This window comes from Engystomops pustulosus, chromosome 1 (assembly GCF_040894005.1).
Source record: "Engystomops pustulosus chromosome 1, aEngPut4.maternal, whole genome shotgun sequence".
Classification (NCBI taxonomy): domain Eukaryota; kingdom Metazoa; phylum Chordata; class Amphibia; order Anura; family Leptodactylidae; genus Engystomops; species Engystomops pustulosus.
The window spans coordinates 249,738,118-249,760,365 of record NC_092411.1 but is presented as its reverse complement, the minus strand read 5'-3'; the positions used below and the strand labels follow the sequence as shown (position 1 = coordinate 249,760,365).

The 22,248-nt window shown below is 41.1% G+C and overlaps 1 protein-coding gene across 2 annotated transcripts in view; it reads left to right on the top strand.

The window, feature by feature from the left end:
- CRACD (capping protein inhibiting regulator of actin dynamics) overlaps window positions 1-22,248 on the top strand; it is a 110,482-nt gene that overhangs the window by 18,765 nt on the left and 69,469 nt on the right. For both annotated transcript variants that reach the window (XM_072124044.1, XM_072124037.1), the window contains exon 2: window positions 16,577-16,698. The gene's annotated coding sequence lies outside the window, so the exon portion shown is untranslated. The remainder of the gene's footprint in view (window positions 1-16,576; window positions 16,699-22,248) is intronic.

Sequence of the window (22,248 nt, the reverse complement as noted above, 5' to 3'; positions counted from 1 at the left end):
GTGTACTAAGAAGGAATAAGAACTAAAGATGAGCAAACCCAAACTTTAGGTTTGGCATTCACCGTTTGCCAGCTCGGCCTAACCCGGACATGTTGCTTGATCAGGCAGCTTTACACCCTTAGCAACTAGTCATGGCTGTGATTGGTCAGGTTTGTCTACCTGGCCAATCACATTCATGTCTAGTTGCTAGGGGTATAAAGCTGCCTGATTGGCTGAACTGTTGCCCATCAAGCAACATGTCCGGGTTAGGTGGAGCTGGCAAACCTAAAGTTCATGTCCACTTATCTCTAATAAGAACCCCAAATAGCCCAATAAGTGTGGATGAATGTATTTGCTTTTGGTTTGGTTAATATTCTTATTCATATAGAGAGGCTTGGTGAAGGGTCTGATTTTGATATGTTGTGGCTCTACCTATAGGTGGAATTAGAAAACACCATAGCAGCTTTCTTCTACTACAAAATAGAAGTGGAAAATACTATGTTTTATTATTGGACTTGTGAAGTGAATGACTGTCTATCTCTTTGTAAATGGATAACCATTAATCTTTTATAGAAACCTGGGATTCATGGCTTCAACAAAAAAAAAGCCTCGGTTGTGTTCTAAACACATCTGAAGAATTTCTTATTTTCTATAGGAGGGGGTGGATGGGTGATATTCTTCTTAGATTTGCTTCTTTTGCTTTGTATGGATAGAAAGAAAAATGAAATAATTTCTTTAAGAAAAATATAGAAGGTTTCTAGAAATATTGTTGTGTCGTCACAGTGTGACTTTCTAAATTTTATAGATATATAGTATCAGTGTTTATTACCTTTATCAATATCACAAGGAAGTGTGTTACGGTAGCAATTGAAACTATAACTGCAGAAGATAATTATAATCTGTAATCAGTGTCAACACGTCAAGCAGTTCTTCAGTGGGGTGGAGACTTTGACCAAAGGAGAGGCAGCATGATGTAAGAAAGTGAGAGAGTATAATTTACTCTCACACTTTGCGATCTCTTCCCCGAGCATACATCATTCCCTAATAAAAACTCTGTGTGTGGTATGCTCCATTGCTGGTTAAAAAATTGTCTTACTATTTGTGCGATTTACTACCCTGACTACAGTACCAGGCCCTGTCACCCCACTTATAGGCAATCCTGACTTACCGGACCTGCAAAACGCCCCCTAATCCACAAGCCCCGCTCCCTAGGGTACATAATGTGGGTTACGAGAATGGGATCCGCTCCATGACCGATGTGACTACAGTGCTGGGCCTAGCTCCCTCTAGATGGCTACAATTCCTCCAGGTTCGTATCTTGTCGATACCTTAGGCTCACCTGCACTCTCTACAACTCCTACCCCATTCGAAGAATTGTGTATGGACTTCTCCCCTCCAATCCACACGATCTCCTTGGTCTACGCAATGCTGATACAGGAAGGAATGGGGGACGCTCTATCTCCGTTTGCTGCTGCCTGGGAGAGGGACCTTGATACGTTTTTTTCACACGGGCAGTGGCAAAAAGCACTTATCCTAACTCACAAGGCTTCAGTGGTTTGTCGCCTTCAAGGACTGAATTATAAAATTGTAACTCAATGGTACAGAACGCCCGCAAAATTGCATAGAATGTTCCCGGGGGTCTCGTCCCAGTGAGAGCGCTGTGGAGAATCAGAGGGCAACTTGTTACACTTATGGTGAGATTGCCCTCTGATATATAAACTTTAGAGGGAAATGTTCAATCTGTACAAACACATATGCCCTCCAGGAATAAACCCGTCACCTGAGTTGGCCCTTCTCTCTATATTCTCAGGGACTATCTCCAAATTCAAAAAGAGCCTGCTTCGACACTTTCTCATGGCAGTGATGCAGATAATCCCAAGGCTATGGAGATCCCCCATCCCGCCTACCACAGCACAGTGGTGGGAGACACTCAACGCAATATTACACATGGAGGAACTGAAGGCTAGTGATGAGGGCAATCATGACCTTTTCCATAAAACCTGGAGTCCCTGGATCACTTTTAGAACCCATCCAGCCATGGAAGCTTGGCTAAAAGCTAGCTATCCCACATCCGAAATTTTAACTTTAGGACCTCTCTCTACTTTTCCCACCCTTATACCCACTACCCTTTTTGTCTTACCCCCTATGTTGTCTTGTGTTCCCATGTTGTTTGTACTATGATAATTGAGTTATTGTTTATGGTTTCTTTTTTTTGGATTGTTACAGTTTTTTGATTTTCCTGTTCCAACACATTCGATTCCATTATGCACTCAATCCTGTCAACCAAAGTATTTGCCGTAACGACACCTCTATACTTGATATGCTTGTCATAGCTTACCTTAATTGTCAATGTGCATACTAAATAAAATTGTTATTGAACCATAAAAATTTGTCTTACTAGCTCTCTTGCCTGTGCTTTGCTTGCTATACATTTCTACTTCTGCTTTTGAGGAGCTGGAGTTTTAGGGTTCAATGTCCTGTCTATCCATTGTCCCCATTACATTCTGGGGCAGATTTACTTACCCAGTCCTGTCGCGATTCAGCGGCGCGTTCTCTGTGAAGGATTCGGATCTTCCAGCGATTCACTAAGGTAGTTCTTCCGACGCCCAACAGGTATCGCTGCTGTGCTGAATGCACTAAAGTTCACCAAGCCAGGCCGGGTGCAGGTAAGTGCGTGTCAAGCAACACTTTTTTTTTTAACACAGTGGTTTTTTAGAATCAGTCGGGTTTTCTTGCGGCCACGCACCCCCATTTCCGTCGCGTGCAACCTGGCGCCGATGTGACACAATCCGCATGTGTGTGCCAAAATCCTGGGGCAATTCAGGGAAAATCAGAGCAAATCGGAAATATTTGCGTCGGAAAAACGCGATTCGGGCCCTTAGTAAATGACCCCCTCTGTTTGTATTTGACAGGTTGTTATATTCCCTGGCAATAATTGTTGTGTTCTCTATAGGAAGCTTTTAAAACCGGTACGGAAAAATTATGTCAAAGTGGGCATAATCTTTTGGAAAGCCGAGCACCAAAATTTACACCAAATTTGTGTGCATTTATTGACATCATATTCCACTTGATAATACAACTCTGCAAAGACATAATTCAGGAACAGAGTGAAGTGGATGAACCAAGTGACCACATTATAGCTCCCATTCAAATGAATAGAAGCTGCTCTGCAGTAACCAAGTGTGACCACTAGACAGAGAAGGAAGCTTTCTGCTTCCTCTTCCTAATCATTTCCAAGAACAGCTGATCAGTGGTTGTGCCCCTCAAACCTGATCTAATTTGATATCAAGGACCTATTCTATGTCATAAATATATAGGATAGTGTTGGCAAACCTATGACACGGGTGCCAGGGGTGGCACTCGTAGCTCTCTCTTTGGGCACTTAGGCTGTGACCCCCAGCACAGAATTCGCCAGACAGAATCAAGGAAGTCCAGTTAAGGTGGCTCATCTCCAGCTGCCGGGGAATACAAGAGGAGGAAGGAAATGTTGACTATCACTACAGCTTCTTTTCCAAGCCCAGCTATTCTTCTCAAGCTACTGTATTGGTGTCCTCAGGATGCTAATACGATTGAAAGCTGGGAGCAATAAGTTACGTGTTAGCACTTTGTGATAAATGAGTGGGTTTTGGTAGTAGTTTGGGCACTTGGTCTCTAAAAGGTTCACCATCAAGTTTAGCAACTTCTTATCTGTATGAGGCTGCTGAAGTGTGTAAGCAAAGGTTATTTAGACATTTGGGAAGGAAGATGAGAAAACACAAGAGATATCAAAATAAATGACATTTCCTACAATCTTCTGCACTTGATTTGTAAATATTAACAAATAATGTCAAATCTTTTGTCAAATTGCAGCATACAGCTCTGATTTATCTTTGTATATCCAGAGTAAAATCTGCTATTCTCTTATACTGCTAATTTGCTATAAATATAGGTTGAGCTGGTGCCATGACGGAAGTTGGAGCTCTACATATAGATGTGGATGATTGAGAGAAGATTTGAGCTTTTTATAGGAAACTGTTCACTAGTGGAAGCGGGAAGTCATATAAAGGGAAGGGAAGAATAATGTTAAATACTTTTCAGTTAGTAAATATTATAATTCTGTCACAAGTAAAATTAATAGTGACATGTTAATGAGGTTTATATACTGTCAATGTCTGTAATTCTGTAGGATATATTCAGTTTCAGTTTCAATCAACTTAAAGTGTAGTTTTTTTGCTCTAATGGCAGAGAACAGGGGAATCACAGATCTCCACCATATACCCCCTCAGTGCTGACCACAGCAGAGAGGTTAAAGGGCAATGGGGGATGTCCCTTAATAAAACTCTTTTAATAAGAAAACATGAAATAATATAGAAATCTGTCACAGGTGGCCCCGCGATCCATGTCACGGATTGAGGGCACGCCCGTGCCCCTCTCTGTGGCGGTGTGTCTGCCCCATCCCTGGACCTGGTCTTACCTCTCCTAGCTCCTGGCTCTGCTCTGGATTTGATCCTCGCGCGCCTGATCCACGAGCCAGCGTTCCCATGATTGGCGCTGGTCACTTCCGGGTTCCCATATAACCCAGCAGCTCCCTTCACTCCCCGCCGGATCTTCAAGCCATTTCCACTGAAGTGAAAGCCCTCCTGTGGTTCCACGTGTTCCACTGTGTTCCGCCGTTCCCAGGATTCCTCTGTGTGTCTGTACTCCAGTGTTCGTCCAAGTCCTGTATTCCTGTGGCGGTCCTGTATCCTGGTGGTCATCCTGAGATCCTAACATCCTGAGGCCTGCCATCCTGAGGTCCTGTCATCCTGAGGTCCTGCCGTTCCTGTGTATCCTGTGGTCCGTTCCAGTGGTCCGTTCTTGTGTATCCTGTGAACTGTGGTCAGTTCCTGTACTCCTGCCGTCCTGTGCTCCTGCTGTGCCTTCCAGGGTTCCAGCCCAGCTGTGTCTTTAGTCTGTACCAGCATTACCAGTATTCCCCTGTGTAACTGCTGTCATCCCAGGCTCGGATTGTTACCAGAGTTTCCCCGTGTCCTTGCTGTCATCCCAGACTTGGACTGTTTCCTGTATCTGTTACCTTGGCTGCCACCGCGGCTCTGATATCAACCCATGGCATCCAATCACAGCTGAGCTTTCATTTTACCAGTGCTCATAAATATTTTAAAGGGGAGTTGTGATTGGCTGGCATGGGGAACTAAGAATATACTGACTTTCAGACAGCATGATAAATCAGCCCCATGTCTTTGTAACATTGCTGCAGCTTCTAGTGATCTTGTGGGTTCTGGGTTCATAGCTTCAAAGCTCGGCACTTTCAAAACCAAATCATTATATACATATTACTCAAAGGGAAAGGTACTTTAAATGTATTATTTAATAGCATAGCGATTTAAAGATATAGCAAGAAACACTGTCTTGAATTAACCATATATATATATATATATATATATATATATATATATATATATATATGGGCGGCACGGTGGCTGAGTGGCTAGCACTTCTGCCTTGCAGCGCTGGGGTTCTGGGTTAAAATCCCACCCAGGTCAACATCTGCAAAGAGTTTGTATGTTCTCTCTGTTTTTGTGTGGGTTTCCTCCGGTTTCCTCCCACACTCCAAAACATACTGGTAGGTTGATTAGATTGTGAACCCCATGGGGACAGGGACCAATTTGTCATACTTTGTGCAGCACTGCCTAATCTGTGTGCGCCATATAAATAAATAATTATTATTAATTATTAACTTATACAAATGATATAATGCATGCATGTACCATGACATGGTAAATATACAATCAATAACAAAATCATTTATGAGATGCCGGGATTCAATGAAAAACCTGTCAGAGGATCTCTACTATTATGTACAGTTTGAGTGGTAGAAGCTGAACTCCCTCTGGCACTAGGACAGGTATAGTCCAAACCTCTATACAACTTAAGGAAGTCAAATGAGGGAAAACAGAAAATAATATTTTGGTCTTCAAAGTCCATTTAGTTTTTTAGACAAATGAATACATGACACACCATATGGATGATATTTCTCCAGCCTTCTTCAAGTATATTTTACCCATAATCCATCAGTTTACAGCCATCTGTTCTAACAATCACCGATGTAAAATGTATGAAATCTGCTATTGTTATGTAAGATGACATCTGACGGAATGACAGCCGGGGTGTCACAGGGCAATGATCCTATGTGGGGGGGCACAAAGGTCATTCCGCTTTTATTCACATGCCCTTTGAGATTGTGAAGACGCAGAAACTGATAATCACCATGACAGCGCAGAATATCACTTGGGCTGTGAGCACATCTTGCTGCTCGCTATGATGCTGTCTGACAGATATGAAAAATAATTAGCTGAACTTAAGTGCATACAATTGCCGTGATAGCTGGAAAATTGGTTTAACAACGTAATCCCTGTTTTATGGCGCCAATGTTGTTTACTACAAACATAAATACATATGGGCTGTATACATCTGCAATCATTAACTTATAAGCTGACCTTTTTTAGACGAGGTTTTTATGGTGTATATTATGTTTGGTGCTTAGGAAAGGTATTCATCAAGAACTGAGAGCGGATAAGACGTTGGATGGTATTTGTTGGACGTTGGATGACATTTGTTTTCCAGGACTAATTAGACCAATTGGGGGGACATTAGACCAAGACCACTTAGGCGGACATTTATCATATGCCGGCGCATTATAAAGTCTCTGCCGATCCGGAAGGGCTTGGTGTAGGATTTCTCCACATTCTGCCATCTTTCAGCCATGAAAGATTGATCACTGGCTGTAGCAAAGGGTGTAGGTGCAAAGGGGTATTCCGGGAATATGAACATCTGATACAAAAATCCATGATGCTATAGAGGGCTTGTACGCCAAAACCATATGTGTCCTTACCCATACCTCATCAGCCAGACATTATTGTCCATAAAATGGCTGCAGGTGGAGGGTCATGTGATCCTAAATATCCAAGAAGATGCGCCCTGCCAAGACCTTGATCTTACTACACTATTATAAGGTCCTGGAAGGTATATTGTTCATGGACAGAGAGATCATATGACCCTCCATCTGCGGCCATTTTATGAACAGGAATGTCTGGCTGATGAGGTAAAAGACAGGAGGCTTCACTTTACAAATCAAGAAAGCGGAGCAGAACTATTAATGTACAGTATACAGGCAGTCCACGGGTTACGTACAAGATAGGATCCATCACTTTGTTCTTAAGTTGAATTTGTATGTAAGTCGGAACTGTAAATTTTATAATTGTAGCTCCAGACCAAATTTTTTTTTGCCCCAGTGACAATTAGATTTTCAAAATTTTAGCTGCAATGGCACCAAGGATTATCAATAAAGCTTCATTACAGACACCTTACAGCTGATCATTGCAGCCTGGGACTACAGTAAAGCATCCAGAGAGCTTCACCAGAGGTCACAGTGGGCAGAGGGGTCCGTCTTTAACTAGGGGTCGTCTGTAAGTCGGATGTCCTTAAGTAGGGCACCGCCTGTATTGGTAAATTACCTTATCTCCTGTCCCCTACACTTGCACACACATTAAAAAAACATGGGGTACAGTGGCCAACCCGTTAAAGACTTCTAAGGCGAAGCTGCATTTCTGGTAAAGTGCATTATTAAGCCTGGATTTACTCATCCAGATATTTTGATACAAGAAAAATCAGGTGAGTAAGAAAACTGAGAGAACCCTAACCTGTGCTTCACATTACTTTGGTTGTATGAGCAAGTGTTATTTATATAATGTTGGTAAAATATGGAAATATGTAGGGCTTGCCAGCAGAGAAAGAGAAATGCAATGAAGTGAAGTGAGATGTGGCCATGTTATGCAATGAAACACAAGAGGTTGGAATGGTGTCTGGCTATAACCGAATTGCTGTGTAGGAGTTCATAGAGGTAGGCTAGTAATGGATTGTGTGCTGTTGCTATTGACTGCCAGAGACTATGTTCTATTACAAGCGATATCTGCCTCTGTAACATGTAACCAGACAGGGAGTCAGTAACTGTAAAGCTTGTTGCTTCTTGTAAGACTACCAACTAATTAACTCTTTCAATCAGTCCTTTGACAGGACAGAAGATGGCCGCTGGTCACATGTCCACATCACATATCCTGCACCTGCCTGGGCAAGTCATGTGATCACCACTATGTTTGGCTGTAGTGGTTGGTTGCAGAGCATTCTGTAAGGCCAGTGTTGTGGTGAGACTTTGTCTCTGTTAGGTAATGTACATTGGTGGCAGTTACACGCATTATTACTATGGTAACAGAGTAGGACAGTATGTTACATCATCACTGGGAGCAGAGCATAAGAGGGAGGAGGAGTTATTGAGAACTAAAGGATCATGGGACTAGTAGTTTCCAGTGGCGGCCATCTTGCTGATAACTCCACCTACTTTAGAAAGCCCATAACATTTTGTGAATCACAAAATCAAACTATTAGAGTTACATTTCGTGACTAATGACATTGGGTTTTGTTATATTCATTTATTTATAGCATTATGGGTTTTCGTATCAGACGTTCATATTCCAGGAATACTCCTTTAAAGTGTAATACAGAGTCTATTAGAGAGACTGCAGACTTATCTCCAGGGCTCATGGTAACATTACTTTTGCCTAGTAGCCATTATATTCATTACAAGATAGATGTAAAATGCCTCATATACATGTACTCTACATATTATACTTTATTAAGTTCTCACTAAAATGTCATTGCGCATTGATAACAACTCCCTGGATAGATGTTGTATTAAAGGCCCTGTCCTTTCTCTCTAGTAATAATTTTAGATTCCAATTAACTAGAGGCGCCATCTGTGAAACTGGAATCTCTCCATGGTCTTTATAGCAGACTTTTTATTAGTGTTATTATGGTGTTACAGTTATTGGGAGAGACTTGTTTATAGGCTTTTGATTATTTACTGTGGTGTTCATGCAGTCTTTTTATGTCACCAATAAACCATATTTGTTTTATGCACCTATAAAATATCATAGAATATGGGAGAAAATCAGAATGCCATGAAGTAACTTGCACAAGGACTACATACAGGACTCCCCGTGCCCATCCCTGTTATATATCCAATTTTCTTGTTCTGCTTTGTGGTTTCCATTGATAGTGGAAATAACATCACAGGAACGGAGTAGTTGTAAGACAGATACCAGCGGCATCTAGCTTACTCCATAGAATTACTGTATAATGAGATCCGTTGTACTGTTCCATCCAAAAGAAATGGGAAGTGTGTCAGCCTACCAAAGCACAGTGTGCATAGAGAGGACACATTTATCATAGGCCCAAGGTGAGTTCTAAGAGGAAATATGGCGGAGATGGGTTGCATAGTACAGGGCGATATCCGGTAAACCCAGACCACCAAGGAGGACACTAGCAGTTAAAACAGATTTAGGAATCCAATGAAGTTTGGAGGAAGAACTGAAACAATGACCAGACCTACCATAGAGTTGCAACTGTGATCCTAACTGGCAATGTCTCAAAGTGGTAGAGGAAGTGGTAGGATAGACATCTTAATTAATGGGAGGACGTCACCCACCATATTAATGGGAGGACGTCATCTGTGAGGAGACAGATTTTAAAAGGTTTGTTCCAAACACACATTCTGAGTGTTCAGTAATGAAAGCAGCCAGGGATTTGATACTGAAAACATAAAGAAGGGGTGAGAGGGGCTGCCCTGGTGTGTTAGAGAGGAAGAGCTGAGTGGGCTTGGGGAAGTCTAACTGAGGCTGTTGGGTTGGACAGTTCCAGCAGCTCCTGCAGAAAAGGCCCTCAAATCTGAAGTGGTGTAGGGTATAAAACATAAAACTCCAGTTTAAACAATCCATAGCCTTTTCAGCATCTTAGCTCTATTAGCAAGGTCCACAAGGATGATGGTCCATCGCCTATTGTCACCAGCCTGTTTGTTCCAGAACAAGGACCAAATGATGTTTGCTTATGACCTGGGCAAGCCTATTCCCAAATAGTCTGCTAGCTAACATTCTGATGGGTCCTTGTCATGTTTACAGCATCCAGAACAATGGCTGCTGGTGTCTGGCGTTCTTGTGTCTGGAGATTTAAATAATGAAGTCAATGCAGCGATCACCTGGCCTTATAAGACAGCCAACAGGGTTGTGAAGAATCTGGCCCCATGGATATGATATTAATGGCCTGTCTTAAGCATAGGGAGAGGTCATCAATATATATATATATACAGGTAGGATAAATGCCGACACTAATATTCGGTCCTTATGTTTCTATGGCATGCTGTATCTCTTGATCTATTCAGGTCAATAAAATATGTGCTGAGCAGACATACACAAAACCCAGCACTTTGACCTTGCAGCCTTTATGAGAAATTGAGCTCCAACTATAAGTGGCATGTTCACATCTACTTACCTGAAAGGGCTGCTCAGCAATGCTGCAGTATCCGCCTGTGTAAACAGATTCATGCTTTAGAGGATGAAAAATTTTATTCCGCAAGAGTGAATCAATATCTAGACACATTTATTTCACTTAGCTTCTACGGTTCTTCTGTAGTACAGGGAGAACTTTATTAACTCTTTACCAGCTCCAATATGTGAGAGCATACTCAGACTCATAACCAATTTGTTTTTATTGTCTTAGTGACTGAAGACAATAAGGGCTCTTTCACACTGGTGTTGAGGTTCAGCTTCAGTTCCATTGCGTTCTGTCTCTGCTGTGTCTCCGTTTTGTCTCAGTGATGCATCAGTTTTGTCTCCGTGTCCGCAAAAAAAACCCCATTGCTTTGAAAACATCACATCTTTTTCGTCAGCCTCATCAGTGAAAAAAACAGGACCTTGTTTCATAATTTTTTACAAGGACAACGGATCAGTGAAAACACAAGCCAATGTGAAAACACCCATAGAAATGAATGGCTTTGTGAGCCGTCCATGGAAATCACTGAACCATGGATGTGAAAAACAACGCCAATGTGAGAGAGACCTAACAGAGATTTAACTGGGCTTTAGGTAGGAACTTGAATTGGTTTCATTTGGTATCCCCTTGACTTGTCCTTCTGTTCTATGGTGTGGTGTGAAGGACCAACATTAATAATGGTAAAAACGGAGAAGCTCATCCACCAATACTAACTAAGGATACATGAGCCCCGATGGATGCTGGTCGCTATAACTAAAATGAATGAACATGACAGTATTTTCTATTTCTAAAGACTGAATTTACTCCTGTGATACAGAAGAAGAAAAAAATTAATTGCAGGAATATTCCAATGAAAATTACTAATAAAGAAGTCAAAGCAGAGGAATATTGATTATTGATGTCTTACTGTTTTAGGTATCCATGTTTGGTTGTTTGCAGGTGATCACATTACCTCTTGGACAATGCCATTCCTCAGCACCCACAATTAGAAACAGATTTCTTTAGAGGGCTCTTAACAAAGCAAGAGCTCTGGTTACAAACTTCTTATTCACGTGCAACTACTAAAAATAATTTACACAAGGCAACCCTCATTTATAATGTGTGCAGCAGACACAAACACTACATGAATAAAAAAAAATTGTAGTAAGGCAGAACACACAAGGTCACCTGGAAAACACATATTTCTGATGGTCCTAGGAACCAAGATACCGCTCCTCTATTCTTATACAGGCACATACCCCCCAACCGTCCCAGAATTGGTATGGTTTTTGACCTCTCTCCCACCATCCCGGCTGTTTAGTAGACTGTCCTGGATATGTCACACAGTTTTCTGCAATCAAAAAGCTTGCCCACCCCAGTCATCCTGCCACCTGGACCCAACTTACTAGCTGCAGTGCTGCAGTGAAGACAGGAGACCAGGAGGTGGAATCAGTTTCCTCCTGCTGTCTCCCATAGTCCACTTCCTATCTGTAGCACGGCACAATACCTCCTCTTGCCCTATGTCCACACTGCCCCCAGTGTAAGACAGAGTCCTGGCACGGTGCCAGAAAGTGCCAGGAAAATGGAGACTATTTTGGACACAGTGCCAACCAGAGCCAAATGCATTGGCATCCTGCTTTTGAATTGTGCTTTGAAACACAATTCAGATGCAGTGGGAAGGAGTTACTCCCAATCACAGATAAGTATTATCAATAACAGTAGCAAAAAAAAAAAATTTATGTTTGGGGGTCACTGACCTCTACATAAAGGGGTTGTGCCAGGTTACATTGTCATTGTGGATGGGGATAACAATATTATCAGTAGGAGTCTGAACGCTGGGACCCCTCCACAATGATAAGTCCCATTCTCACAACTTGATGGTGCGGCAGGTTGAGCATGCGTTCTCAACCATTTTAAACCTTGGCAGAGCACATGAAAAAATAACCAGCAGTCAAACCCCCACTAATCAGATTGTAAATTGTGATATACAGTCAGGTGGGGTTTACAGTGATAGAATCTTGTGTCTAGCCCTCATGCTGAATTTTTGGGCTGTGTGCAGTCTGTTTTCTCCCAAAAAAGCATGCACTACTATTTTGTGGATCAAATTGGAGGACGCATTTTCAAAGACTGATTCATCCATCGAATGAAGGGATCTATCTTGTGCAGACATGCTGACGAGAATCAACTACATTCATGTGCATGAGGGCTTAGACTGGAGGTCTTGTTTAAGATTGTACTCGTTGGAATTGGCAGCCATGACGCCGGATAGCTGTGGGTGTGGCGACCATGGTTGGTATTTAAAGATTCTCGGGAGCTGAGGAACCCGTTTTGGTGATAGACAGCCCGGCTTTCCATGAGCTGTTGGGATCTTACCTTCTACTTCTTTGTTCGTCCTCCCCTTCCTTGTCATCTCCCCATCCTTTCCTGTTTTTTCCATAGTGTGTGGGTCTCTTCTGTTCTTGTTCTTATCCCTTGTCTATGATTACTGTTTATTAATTATTGGGAAAGGGAATCTTAACTGTAGTTATAGATGTCTCTTTATTTGTGTCACATCATTTTGCATTGTTATGTTTGGGCGCAGGGGTGGGTCTAGGTCCTTTGACATGGTATCTGTTCATTCGTAGACGCTTAGAGTGGCAGAGACATTAAAGGTTGAGGATAGACCCATGTACTGGTTTCTTGTGGGCCCCGGGAATACAACTGCAAGCCAGAGAAACCATAGTGAACCATCTATCCTGTTATGTGGTATCATATAATATTGAAAAGTAACATAACTCATTCTTCCTTACTTTCATTTTTTTTCACCTGATACTGCGTGGTCAATCTTGCTTGGCCCGGCAACGTTTGTGCAGAGTTGGCTATTCTCCTGGCGGCCCTGCTTGTCCTGCCCCATTTATTTCTATGCAGTACATTTATTTGCACATTCTCACTTCTTCCATTGTTTTATTGTTTTTGTTATACCTATTGTTAAGTCTTTCTTCAATAAACTGATTCAACTTAAGACTGTGCTTGTTTGTCTAAATCATCTGGAAATATCCAAAAATAAGGGTGATCCTGTTTTTATCTAAAAAAAGAGCACCTGCGGGTTGGTGACTTGTAGCTATCACATCTATTTTGATCTTTATACATGTAGCATTTACAAAGCAGAGCTGGTCATGACTTCTATTACAATGCAGTGCAGCGGGTGGGACGCACGCTGAAGCATTGAGTATTGAATATTTCTCCGGATACGCAGCATGCGGCCACCAGTCAATTATTTCTCTTTTAAGGCAAAACTATACATAGACCGGCAATAATTTAACCCAATTCAGAGTTTGTTCTCAGGTATTAAAAGACGCAACTATTTCAGGATGCAAAAATCAATGATTCCAACAATAATGAGAACATGGCATCAGCACAGCTTTTACCGCCCGCTGATAGAAAACCCTGCGTCTCCACAATTACTTCTTTTATGTTTGTTTATTACAAAATCAAAAACTGAATATCTTCTGGGACTTCCTTTAGATTTTCTGGCTTTGCTGGAAAGTGTCCTGCTGTGTTTTATTACATCAATCAATAACGTCCTTGGGATCTAGTCCAGTTTTGAATATACTTTATTAGGTGGGGTATAACATGCTTATACCCCCATAACTATCCAATGTGGAAAGTACCTGCTTCTGGTGTGGAGCAGCCTTGTTTTACCTTGTTGCCTAATAAATCAGATTAAATCTCTTTGCACACAAACGTAATGGGGGTCGATAAAATTTTTGGCACACATTGTCTCTCCACGGCCATGCAAGGAAAAATAAAGGTCCAATATTTCGCAGTACTATGTTCCAGGCGAGCATACCCCATGTGCAAGGAGACTTAATATGTATTAAAGGACATCTACCGCCAGGATCAAGGATTGTAAACCAAGCACACTGACATACTGGTGTGTGTCCCATCTGGGAGGATTCTTTTTCCCTTTAACTGCTTATGCCTTGCTTTTTAAGCAACAAAGACTATAAAAATTATGCAAATGACCCTGAGGGGCTCCATTATCAGGAACCTGAAGCACTTCAGGTGTTTGCACATTTTTTTTGTAAAAACAATGACATGAAGACCTAAAAGAAGAGCAGATCTTGCCAGAGGAGGAAAACCCCAGCATGTAAGTGTTCTTGGTGTACAATCCTTCATCCTGGTGATAGATTTCCTTTAATGTCATTATTGTTATTGTGAACCAAGTGATGTTACCTGATAGATAAATATTTACCACAGAGATCCTACAGTAGTTTATGTCTATTGTCTATTGCCATTTTTAGTTGGTGATAGGTTCTAACTGCCAGCAGTGTGTGGTGAGTCTCGGTACTGTCTCAATCTCCTCACCCATTCTTCCATTTATCCAGCTGCCGCTGGTCTTCTCTTCTTCCAGTCATGTGCATTGACAGCTGCCCTTCGGGACCCACCATACATTGATGACAGGGAGCCAGGTAATGTGAAATAAAGTTTTCTAAAGTACTGTTAGTACAGGTAGTCCCCAGGTTAAGTAGAAGATAGACTCTGTAGGTTTGTTCTTAAGTTGAATTTGTATGTAAGTCGAAACTGTATATTTTATACAGTTTTTTAGCTCCAGTCAAATTTTTTTTGATCTCTTTGACAGTTGAATTTTAAAAATGTTGGATTGTCATAAGAACCAGGATTAGCAATAAAGCTGAATTGCAGACACTTTTTATAACTCCTACAGCTGTTTATTGTAGCCTGAGGCTAAAGTACAGTATATTACCAACATCCAGAGGTCTGTTTGTAACTAGGGGTAGTCTGTAAGTTGGGTGTTCTTAAAGGGGGTTTCCCACAAAAGAAAATTCTGACATCTCAATCCCCTAGTGATGTTAACACAATAAAGATCATTTTAACACCTTACTTTACAATTTACTCGGTTTTATTGATGTTTTAGCTCCTATCACTACCTCAGCTGCTCAGTGTAAAATCCCAGGGTGTGGGCATCTCTAAGCAGACACATTATGACCCATCTAGTTCTGTGTAGTGACAATGTGGTTGGATTATCAGTGTACAGAGCATATACACTTTCATCTGGCTTCTGACATTGTACAAACACACTGACACAAAGAGAGATGAGACAGATCAGAGATGCATGAGATGATTACACAGAGGCTGATAGACACAGGCTGACAAACCATTACAGTGTTACACTGTGAGCTCTGCTACATCTCACAGATATGTGCCTGCCTCCCCCTTCCCCTGGATCACTTACCTCTTTGTAGTTTGCAGCCTCTCTTTCTGCTTATGATCTTCTGGCAGGAAGTAATCAGTCAGAGTCTCTGAGCTCTGGGCAGGGGGCGTGGATACAGCCACATAGCAGAGACAGACAGTAATCTCAGCAGCATGATCTCACACAGAAATCCAAGATGGCCCCCTCCCAACCCTAAGTCAGAAGTTACTGGGTCGTGTCTAGGGGAAACTGAAATTGTGTACAGCAGGACTGATAGGGACAGGTCTGAATTATATCTGTGAAATGCTGTATTATTGTTAATAACAGTAAATTAGAGAATGTGTTATTTTATTATCCTGAGTACATATAGGAAACTTGTCTTCCTGGGAATACCCTTTTAACTAGGGGACCTCCTGTATTTAGAATGCTGACAAAGGCATTTTTTAAATCAGCATAGCAGATGATAATGTAAACTTTGTAATATAATTGAAATCTATTAATGTGTCCTACTTTTTCCCCTGCCTTTCTTCCTGTATTAACCCCTGACAGCTGAGAGATAAAGGAACCTGAAAAAGTGTCTAATGACTTCACTTCGTACAGACAGTCCCTGGATAGTCTGATCTCCCCAGAGAGCTGAATCATCAAGTGAAACATTCTCTAGGAATGGAAAGAGTTAATCTTTAGCCTCCTTTCCTTATCTCTATTCACTGCTCTCTGCATAAGAAATAAGGAGCAGAAATAATGCACACTGAGGCTATACTACAGTATGGCAGCATATGGGGATTTTACTGATCTACAGTACAATTGGCCACTGGCACAATGTAACAAATGATCAGATGATGTGCAGCCTTGGCTTTTAGAAAGAGGGGAGTAAAAAACGGAAATGCAAAAAATGGAAAAAGGGCCCGCTAAGGAAAGGGTTAATCATTTGTGTTAAGTCTTTTGGACATCTGGTTATGTAACATAAGTTGGGTTTTTTCAAGAAATGACTAATGGCGCATGATTCTATATTTTACTGTACTGTGAAAATCACAGGAGTGCTGACTAATCCCCTATTTATTCATCTAGATCATTGAAAGTGGAATGTGATGCGGATCTGTCCATGATACGACCAGAGAATATGTGTCCTACAATATAACAGACCAGTGAGCAGAGGTACAGCACAAGGGGACGTCACACAAGTTATCAAGGTAAGTCAATTCCTTCATGACCCCATCACAGAATGTGACCAAATTTGCATATTTATGACCCAGCCAAACAAATTGGATCCAATTTTTGTGTTGTGTCCACATTTGAGCACTGGTGTCTAGCTATATTATATAGTATACTACATAAAATGTGCTGCTCTAATGTAAATGAAAGTGATACATACAGGGATTACCACTAAGTGATGAAGTTGCAGTGGTCGTGTGGATGTACCGCATGTCACCGGTGCTAAAAAATCATCAAAGGATTTAGGGCCACCAGAATGGTAACTCATATTATGCAAATAATTATTTTATTTTTTAATTCTCAGAAAAACCATTTAATGTTTATGTTAAGAGTCTTTCGCAGTCCTGCAGCTTAGCTTTAACCCTCCCCTCTCAGCAGGACATTTGGTATTTGCTAACAAATTTGCCCTGCAGGCAAAGGGGCTCATAAACATTCATAGATGAAGTGCATTTAGTGCTTATTGTGGATAATAGAACCAAAGACACTGTATGGTTCAGTGTGATACCTGTCAAATATTCAAACACTGTCACTTACACCTACTGTACTAATGAATAAAAGCTGTAAAAATCCCCAGGAACATTAATAATTTGCTGCCAAAATACACCAGAGGTTCCAGTGCTGGTTCACAAAATTCAGCAAAAGTACAACCAAATGCTGAGCAAAAAAATCCATTTTTTAAAGGATATTCACCACCAGGATGAAGGATTGTAAACCAAGAACACTTACATACTGTTTTGTGCCCATTCTGGCAGAATCAGCTCTTCTCTTAGCTTCTTATGCCCTTATTTTTTTTTTTTAAAAAAGGGCTTTTAAAATTTGGCAAATGAGCCTGAGGGGCTCTTGGCTCCATAGGTGTTAATTGCATAATTTGCATAATTTGTAAAGCCTTTTTTTTCCTTAGAAAATATATTTGATCCATTTCTGTTTGGTCTTGGAAGAGCCATTGGGGCAGATTTACTTACCCGGTCATTTCGCGATCCAGCGGCGCGTTCTCTGCGGTGGATTCAGGTCCAGCCAGGATTCATTAAGGCAGTTCCTCCGATGTCCACCAGGTGGCGTTGCTGCGCTGAAGTCCGCTGAAATGCACTCAAGTTCACCAGCCTATTCCTAGTGAAGGTAAGTGCAAGCTCCGCGACACTTTTTTTTTAAAAATGCGGGGGTTTTTCCGAATCCGTCAGGTTTTTGTTCGGCCACGCCCCCCGATGTCCATCGTGTGCATGCCAGCGCCAATGCGCCACAATCCGATCGCGTGCGCCGAAATCACGGGGCAATTCATGGGAAATTGGCGCAAATCGGAAATATTCGGGCAACAAGTCGGGAAACCGCGAATCGGGCCCTTAGTAAATGACCCCCATTGAGTCTAAAAGAGAGATCTGTAGAGATGTGGAGGGAGATGTTTCATCTGGATAAACATGCAGTGATCAATCTATGGCCTACAGGGCATAAAACTCTCTGCGGTATGATGGTAGTATGATTAGTTTGTCCATTTTCATCTTTTTAAAAATGTGGCAAACGTAAAGATACTGAGCTATAAAGCCAGTGAAGAACTGAATGTTCATACTCCAATATTCCATCATAGAAGCCAGGAACACTGGAGCCTCAGCACTGAAGTGTCGACTCTGATTCAGTTCAGAAAATGGAGTAACAGCCAAATCAGAACCTCCGCTCAGCTCTGGATGTTCTTCTTCTCATTTCTAATATGTTCACAAAGAACAAATGGCTATTACATAAACCAACAACCAAAGAGGGAAAGATCACTGCTTCTATTTATACCCAGTGCTGCTCTCTGATTGGAGGAAAATTAGCTCCACCCATCAGTGGGACTGCTTTTTGATTTGTGGAAATTGCAACATTATGACATTACTATTACTCGTACTTTAAAGAAGATTCTTTTTGTTTCTCCTAATCGTGCTGCTCTCTGTGTAACATCTCTGGCCATTCGGCTGCATCATCATCCTCTGTCTGTAAAGTACAGCTGAGGATGCGTTAAGTGTTATTTTGTCCTTACTGGTCTGGATCTCAGAGAACTGATCCAATCATCTTCTGTACTGGAGTTCTGACATCTCACAAAAGGATTGCATTCTATTTCCTCCTTGTTTTCTAAAAGTATTATTTGGAGCTACCTGGTGTTTACAATAGACTTGACTGTATTTTGGATTCCTTGAAGTTTGCCTGTTTTCTGATATATGTTTACCCATAGATTCTGTACTACATTTTCTTCTTGGTTCTGACCCATATTTTGTCAATTACTGTTCTGTGTTTGTAATCTCCTGCCTTTATCTCCGAGTTTGCATCTTGTAGCAGGAAAGGAAAGGACCAGTTGCTACCTAGCGCTTAGGGTAGATCTGGAAATTAGGTAGGGACTTCTAGAAAGGGGATTTAGCTTACTGTCCTTGTCTGTCCTTCCAGATTTTTTTACTCTTCTTCAGGTTTTACTACTAAGTGTTCTGGGAATCATTTCTGTTTTTGGTAAGTTATTTTCAAATTTCCAAACAGCAAATAAAGTGAAGCCTAAAGGATCCATTTGGATCTGTGGGAAAAAAATGTTCTATCATGTACAGGCGGTCCCCTACTTAAGGACACCCGACTTACAGGCAACCCATACTTACAGACAGACCCCTCTAACCTCTGGTGAAGCTGTACTGTTAAAAGATGACTGAATGCTTAGCAATTCATTGTATGTTTATGTGACTTTTACACACAAATTAGAGATAATATTTTTCTGGACTCCTCTTCCTCTGTGTATATAGTAAAAGGTGAGTAAATGACCTCAGTAACATGAGAATAGCATGAGCCTGAAAACCATCTCCTTAGAAAACTTTTGTTCTCCATGTTCCGTTTGCTGGTCCAGTGAGATACTTTAAAAGCCCTTACTGAATAGGTGTAATCTAAGTATTAGGATCTCAGAAGCATATAATGTTTTTCTGCTTCTGTATCAAGGAGTACGCAGGATGTCAGTGCCTCAAATATCCCAAGGTATCGTCTTTTTTCGAGTAATAAATAAAGAAAATATAATTAAAAGTGATGATCCGCAGTGAACATTAGGACAACAAAAATATTGTATAGAAATGGATGTAATACAGACACTTTACAATCTGAAAAGCTTGCTTTAAAAATGTGTCAAAATTTGATGCTTGTTTTTGTGGCGCAATTTTTTTTCAGTTGCGCCATTTTGAAGATTATAGAATTAGCTTTTTTCCACTAAAAGAAACCCCCAAAAATCCAATTTTTATGCCATGTGCTATAATGATAGAATGGATGATTCAATTTAATACTCAATCAAATTTTTTACATTTATGGTGCACTTTTTAATAATAACAATTTTATATTCCAAAATGCAAAATAATCACCAAAACAATTCTTTCCTGTAATGCCATTTTGTTATGTATTAGATTGAATTGGAAAAACTTCTGGAATTCTGGAAGGTACCAGATGTGTCCTATGCACCATTTTAATAGAGGTTTCGGGCAAGGTCAGCCGATGACTCCCCTTTGCTGCCATCTCAGAGAGTGTTGACACCTCTGTAATGTCATCTAAGTCTTGTTCCCACTAAAAAACATAAACAGAGATTTGGTATCTTTTGAGGGTTGGTTGAATGTAAAATATAACAAAAAAATAATACCTCATGACAGAATAATTTTGACATATAAATTCGTAAGGGGTCACAGCGGGAAGTTCTTGATTAAGGCATATGGGTCACATAAAGCGCAGGATCTGGTGTAAGGCAAAGTGTTCGGATTGGGGTAAGTCTTATTTTGCAATACATCTAGTAGATGTGGATGTCTCTTACGATGGGCCCATGCACATAAACATTTTTCACGACCCATGTGGAAGCCGTAGAAAACGCAGATCAGGTCTTTTCCTGCTTGTGTTTGCGGTTTGGGGCTTTCTATAGTAAAACATGGATGCCACACGGTTTTCATCGATGTGCCATCCATATTTGTATATTAGTTGCTAGGGAACACAATCATGTGACCCTTCATGGGGTTGAGACAATTTGGTGACATCATTGAAGATCTGAAGGCTACTGTTTCCTACATATCATGTGGTGGAATAGCTCTAAATGCTAACAGCAGTTTAAGGACAATCATTGGCCTCATAATCACTTAAAAATAGTGAATAAGACAAACATTCAGAAAATAAAATTAGATTAGGAAATATGTTACATTATTTAGTTTTATTAAAAAAATGTTGATCTTATTTATGGAAATTACCAAAACAAACTACTAACATACTATAATAATGATACACATAACATTACATAATCACTGAAGAACATAGTAAGAATGATGTAGTATCAGTAGCCTGTGTAATCACCACAGAAATTACTAACTACAACTTGGGTGAATATCAAAGGTATAAAGGTGGTTTGGGTGGTATGTTGGTGTTTTATCAAGTGATGTCATAGCTATGCAGTAAGGAAATGAATGCTGAAAAAAACAGAGAGATATAAATGACTGGATAAGCAGGGTTACTCAGGGCATATAATGAAAAACCTGAAATGAAAACCATCACTCGTCTGTTTGTTATAGTATGTATATAGTATGAAAATTAATTTTAAAATTATAAACCAATTACAGGCAGTCTCCGGGTTACATACAAGATAGGGTCTGTACGTTTGTTCTTAAGTTGAATTTGTATGTAAGTCGGAACTGTATATTTTATCATTTTAATCCCAGACAGAACTTTTTTGGTCTCTGTGACAATTGAATTTTAAAAATGTTGGGTTGTCATAAGATCAAGGATTAACACTAAAGCTTCATTACAGACACCTGTGATAACTGTTATAGCTGATTATTGTAGTCTAGGACTAAAGTACAGTAATTTACCAACATCCAGTGGTCCGTTTGTAACTAGGGGTCGTATGTAAGTCGAGTGTAGGGGACCGCATGTACTACAATTAATACAACAATTGCATAAATGCTATTATTGGAAATGCATCACAGAAAGCTACCGTATATACTCGAGTATAACCTGACCCAAGCATAAGCCGAGACCCCTAATTTTACCACCAAAAACTGGGAAAGCCTATTGACTTGAGTATAAGCCGAGGGTGGGCTATGCATTGGTCACAGCCACCCCAGTATAAAGCCAGCAAGCCCCCTGTAGTATATAGCCTGCCAGCTCCCTGTGGTATATAGCCACCCAGCCCCCTGTGGTATATAGCCAGACAGCCCCCTGTGGTATATAGCCAGACAGCCCCCTGTGGTATAAAGCCAGACAGCCCCCTGTGGTATATAGCCACCCAGCCCCCTGTGGTATATAGCCACCCAGCCCCCTGTGGTATATAGCCAGAGAGCCCCCTGTGGTATATAGCCACCCAGCCCCCTGTTGTATATAGCCACCCAGCCCCCTGTGGTATATAGCCAGAGAGCCCTCTGTGGTATAAAGCCAGACAGCCCCCTGTTTCCCCCGCACATAAAAAAATAAATGTACATACTCACCTTCTGGCGCCCCCAATGCTCTGTGCGGCTCCCCAATGCTCCCGTCCCCGCGGCTCCTCTTCTCTCTGCTGTAACAGCCGGCAC